The sequence below is a fragment of the Zingiber officinale genome, chromosome 5B, assembly GCF_018446385.1.
Source record: "Zingiber officinale cultivar Zhangliang chromosome 5B, Zo_v1.1, whole genome shotgun sequence".
In the NCBI taxonomy this organism is placed as follows: domain Eukaryota; kingdom Viridiplantae; phylum Streptophyta; class Magnoliopsida; order Zingiberales; family Zingiberaceae; genus Zingiber; species Zingiber officinale.
Genome location: NC_055995.1, coordinates 59916209 through 59922208, shown reverse-complemented (window position 1 = coordinate 59922208; position 6000 = coordinate 59916209). Strand labels below are relative to the sequence as shown.

Genomic DNA, 6000 nt, shown 5'->3' with positions numbered 1-6000 from the left:
TGCTCAGTCGGCCTTCCCTCGATTGGCTGTATGCTAAGGGTCGTGTGAGACTGAATGCCTCTGTGTTTGGCCGGTCTATTTGTTGGGTTTTTCGGGCCGCAAAAATTATTTTTTTGCATTGCGAAAACCCTGAATCCCATGTCACCGGATCCGTACAAAGTTATAAAACAAAATTTTTCTACGTGTACGAGTTTCTCTAACCCAGATCTACACTAGATCTACAAAGAAAAAGAGATTACCCTTGATGCGAAGCCATTCGCAAATCTCGCTCGTCCAAGGTTCGCCGGATCTCAAGGTTGTCAAGTGTACAACCCTCTATGTGTATCCACACGAACAAATCGATGGAGAGAACCTCTAAAGATGTGCTAGCAACCTTAGAGGATCAGCAATAGTGGAGGAGAGGGAGAGAAGAAAGGTAGATAGGAAGAAGAAGGAGGTTACAAAACCAAATGAAACTCACCATTGAGTTAAAGTGATCGGCCACTTCAAGAAGGCTTTTAAACCTCCATGGGATATCAAGATTCACAACTCTTGATCTCCCGCATGAGGTGGCACACACATGTGCTAGCCTTGATGATGTGGCACATCATCATTAGTCTACTTAATGCCAACTCACAAATGAGGTGGCAATGGTCAAGTCAAACTTGACCTTTCATCTTCCTCTCAAGTCAAGTCAAACTTGACCACTTCTCTCCCATGGTTGATCAAATCTAACCATTGGTTCAAGTCAATTTTAATTTAATGAATCTCTATTCATTGAATTAAATTGGCTCAATGAGTCTAAGTCCAAATTAGACTCATTTAATTCATGAACCAAATTGAGTCCAACTCAATTAGTTTACTTTGGATTACTCTTAATCCAATTTGGTTCATCACATGAACCTAATCCTATTGGTTCATCAAATGAACCTAATCTCCATCTAATTGCCCTTTGTGTGTGACCCTATAGGTTCTTGTAACGTTGGCAATACTCCTAAACCCATTTAGAAGCATAAGTAATGAGCGGTATCTAGCAACACATCATTACTACCCAAGTTACAAGAATGTTGAGATCCAACATCACCTTGTGACTACTAATTGTGACTCTTCACAATATGTGATAATGTCCTTCTATCCTAGACATCTAGATTGATCAATGTAAGGCATAGACCGTGTCATCCTCTAATCAATCTAAATCTTGAACTCCAAGTAGACTCACTGAATCAAATGAGCTCAACATCTCATATTGACTCATTTGGCCATGGCCATGCACTTAGTGGTCTCACTCTATCAAGAATAATGATGTCACTCCCGTCATATAGGAGGGATAGATCCCATCTACATCACTCACATCCCTCCGCATAATTTGTTACATACCCAGTAATCGCATTTATAGTCCACCCAGTTACGGGTGACGTTTGACGAAGCCAAAGTATGTAACTCCTTGTGTAGGGAGCCATGGTGACTTCAGGTCCAAGGACTAATAGTCATACTAATAGCCACATGAGAAAGTATATGACACTCATATAACGATCCATGATACTTTCTCATGGCGGGTCATTCAGTATACATTCTCCAATGCATACCCATGTGTCAACTTGATATCTCTATATCCATGACTTGTGAGATCAAGTCATCGAGTTGACTTACATGCTAATCTCGTCGCATTAACATTGTCCCTGAATGTTAATACTTGACTAGAAATGATTAAGAGTAGTGTTCCCTATATCATCTCATTATCGTTTCAACCAATCGATTGATATAGGTAAGAACCTTCTACTCAAGAACGCTATTATACTTAGTTATTTGACACCAATATAAGTAAGTTTAATAACCATAAACAAATGCCCTTATATACATAAGAAATATGATACAATGAGTCCATACAACAATCATCAAATGATTGGCTCTAGGGCTCTAACTAACAATCTCTCAATAGCACTAGTGCCAATCATTATAGGCTCTAAGGCCTAATGACCTAGTGTGACCATCATGCTTCACTACAACAAAAATATTAAAAGACAATGGCTAAAAACCGTTGTCGTAGCCCTTTAAACCCGTTGTAATTGGCAGTGTTGTTAAAAGTGGGGGGCTACGACAACGGTTTTAAACCGTTGTCTTTGAATGAAAAGACAACAGTTTTGCAACGGTTTAAAACCGTTGTCTTTGAATGAAAAGACAACGGTTTAAAACCGTTGTTATTTAGAGCATTTTTCTGCCAATTACAACCGTTTTTGGGGCTACGACAACGGTTTTTAACCGTTGTCTTTGAGGGTGATAGACAACAATAGCAGTTTTAAATCGTTGTCTTTTAATTTATTATCTTTTAATACCAATATATCATATATCAATTTAAAATATAATAAAGAATCATAATCAAGAAAGAATATTTCCCACATCAATATCATTCAAAATGTTAGTTATACAAGAATTACAATCACAAAAGAAGAAACATATCTCATGTTCAAATAAAATTTATCCCAATACAAATAAATAAATAAACTCTATTTACAACTAATGAACAATAGCCAAACGACTATTTCATGATGATTTAGTCACTGCCTATTTCATGATTTGAACCACTGTGGTAAAAGTTCTTCTAGTTGAGCTGGATCTCTACCCTGCTGGTTGTTGCAGCTACAAGATGTTGATCCCCTATCAAGTGCTACCTCAGTTTGAGTACAACTCATGGTGGCCTGGCTGGAATATTCCTCTAATCCGAGAGTCTGCATGGGGTGGATGACTGAATCATCATGGTTCAATGTCAAGTGAGGTGTGGAACCATGACCATTTGGATTTTCCATCGAGGGCAGTAACCATCTCATCCAATCCTCTCGTCTTCTAATTTCCTCTGCTTGTAGATGATTGCAGGAACATGTTTTGAAGAAAAATACCAAAATGAATTATTTAAGAAACATAGCTGATAAGAGTAGAATCAAGAGGGGAAATGATGGGGGTGAAGTACCTGTATTTCAAGTTCTGTCGAATCTCTTAGAACATTCAATATCACCGCTATGCTCGTGGTCACCCTTTTGACCTGCATATATTGTGATGTGTTAGGAAGTAGAGGCAGTTAAATTTTTTGAACATGGAATTACTCCTCATATCCATAATCACATGGATTACTCACCATGTTAAAGGTAGCAATCAATGAGACGGGAACCCAACCATGATCATCCATCTTGCCACGAAGAAAAATATCCTTACAGAGATCATCCACGCTGCAGCAGAAACAATTTAATTTATTAACTGCCTGAAAAAAATACCTTACAGATATTAAGGTACCTAAAATAGTATTCAATATCTGCCGCTTCAATCTCAGTTTCTGATTGTCAACCAGACAATGAATCCTGATTGTGGAAGGATAAAATCCATTATCTTTTAACAGTTTTAAACAGTGGGAAAATTAATAATACCTTAATCCAATGATAGGCTTGCTGAACTAGTTTTTCACTTTTGTTCTAAACACCAAGAAAAGCTGGAGACTATAAATGCAAGAATAATGAAGTTTTAAAATGAAAGATTTCATTTTGGTATTTTGTTTCTCTTCTTCTAAAACCATTGGATAGCATGAACTGCTCCAACAGAAAAATCAAGCAGAAAACATTATGCCATGCAAGAGAAATCAAAAATAAAAACAAGAAATAAATTTCAGACTTAAAACTAGAAGACATTATTTCCTTTATTTATTTATGTTCTGGAGAAAAGGAAGTCACATAATATATATTACTTGTCCGGTTCTTGATCAGCCAACCATTCCCCTGCAAGAAAAATGCCCATTACACATCTAATGGGAAACTATATCCATCACATTTGGCTGCAGATTATTACCTTTAACTTATAATAATCGAGCTTGATTTGATCCATCAAAGGGGAGCATTGCAAGCTTTCCAACACAAGTTGGTAATTTTAAGATTATTATTTTGTTTTAACCTTTAATAATAGTACATTTGCACTACAACACTATAGAACTGTCTTATATTAATTATGTATTTCCCTTTTCATTGTGCTTCTTGTGCAAGTAGGTCATCAGTATTACTTCGCCCACAACTACAGAGCGTCCAATTCTTTAAGAAGAAGGCAGTTGAGCAGAATCTTAGAAGCAGTTGCAAAAGTCATGACCAATTCAAAAGTTATCAATTGGAAAGGGAAAACAAAATTTAATCCTTGTTCTAATCGATCTTGATAAAGTAAAGTAGTTGAACGAAGCATGATGATAAAAGGAAGTCACACAGTAAAGGCAGACACATCAAATACAAACTAATTACCTGACAGGGAATTAGTTTAATTTATCTTATCTTTGTTGAGCTCAAAAGCACCAAACATACATTCTTTAATTTATTAAAGTTTCTACCTTTCATTGGAGCATAGCATGGTGAAGGTAACAGAAGAGAAATATAAATCTTAGGCCAAAAATACCACAAATCTTAGGCTTAAGAATTATATAATAATAATAATAATATTATTATTATTATTATATATATATATAGCAAAATTTCAAAATAATCAATTTGCTTAATCTGCTATGCATGGAATGTATGAGCTGGGCATGAAACCAAACAAAAAAAGAGTACCTCTAAATAAAATGAATCTGAAAAACCAGACATGATGCGACAGACACTTTGAAATTCTTCAGTATCTGGATTGTAGCACGCCACGAGGAAAGGACTATACTTGAACAATGGAATCCACAAATATGAAATATCCTTGTGAAATGTCAAATGCCATGGATTTCATAAAAAATGACAGCAGAACAAAAAACTCAAAATTTGTACCATCCAACTTTTCTTCCATTTCCATGCCAAGCACTAATAAGAACAAGATCAAGACTGTCACCTATTCCTTCAACATAATCACGCTTTACCTAAAAGAAAGAAAATTAAAGAAAATTAATAAAATGATTGTCTATATAGAACAGTTAGAAACTAGGATACCTTCAGCCATGCCTCACAACGTTTTGATGCAGAATACCCAAAATCAACTAGAGTCTTCACCATAATTCCTTCACAAGAAGAATTCTGTGCTTATTCAAAGAATAAATTAGTAAAAGGGTCAAAATAAGCACAGAAGCAAAAAAAAAATAGAGTCTACAAGAAAATCTTACTCACAAATGTCCATAAAGGAAAAGAGATCAGGTATGCAATGCACAGAGGGTTTAGGGGCAACAAACTGCCTATTCTTAAGACACTGACCACAATAGAATTACACAAGCACCAAACAGTTTTCAAGCAAATGCACCGTGATCCAATACATCTGCAGCTTTACAGAACAATGTCATACAATTTTCTTTGTTGATCCAATAATCTATTACGAAACATCATTGAAAAAAAATTCAATAGAACGAAAGAAAATAGCAGGATAGAACATAGAAGACAAAAGATAGTCACACGACATGGACACATATACCAAGAAAGGAGAAGTAAAAATTTTAAGCAAGAAGTGTAAGAGAAAATTCAAGATTGACCTCAATGGACTGAAAGTTCCGATCTTGAACTCCCAATCTAACTGAATACTATGAGAAAAACTAAAGGAAAAAGAAAAAAAATCTACTCGAACAGTTTCCAGTGGAACCATCTCACAAAAACGTAGTAAAACAACCGATTTAGTAACCCTAGGTTGGAAAATACAACATAAGATCAGAAAGAGAAAGAAACGTTTACCTGCTGAAATTGAAAAGGAATCAAAGGAGCCGGGAGGAGAGTCGACAAAGATCGTAACTTTGGTACTCGTAGAAGAAACAAAGAGGAAAAAAAAATCAGTACCCGAAATCCAAAGAAACCCTAGAGACGGATGGATGTGGTGGGAGAAGAGGCCACGAGGCCCCTTGTTGTAGTAGGAAACGCCGAGGAAGGTGACATCATAGAGGAAGAGGTTGACGGGGTTGATTGTGTCACGGATGATGGACCGGGAGAAGGCAATGAGGATCCCATCCTTGATGACGCCGGCAACGTTCATAGTGAGAGAAGTGGTCTTCACGTCTAGCAAGAAGATGGTGAGGTTGAGGGTGAAGGTGTAGAAGAA

General features: G+C 36.5%; 1 long non-coding RNA gene across 1 annotated transcript; it reads right to left on the bottom strand.

The window, feature by feature from the left end:
* Window positions 1-2628: 2628 nt before the first annotated feature.
* LOC121987434 lies at window positions 2629-3182 on the bottom strand. Its single transcript, XR_006113587.1, has 3 exons — window positions 3110-3182; window positions 2945-3016; window positions 2629-2830 (listed from the first exon to the last, which is right to left on the bottom strand). It is a non-coding gene; the product is annotated as an uncharacterized LOC121987434 (long non-coding RNA).
* Between the last annotated feature and the right edge of the window lie 2818 nt (window positions 3183-6000).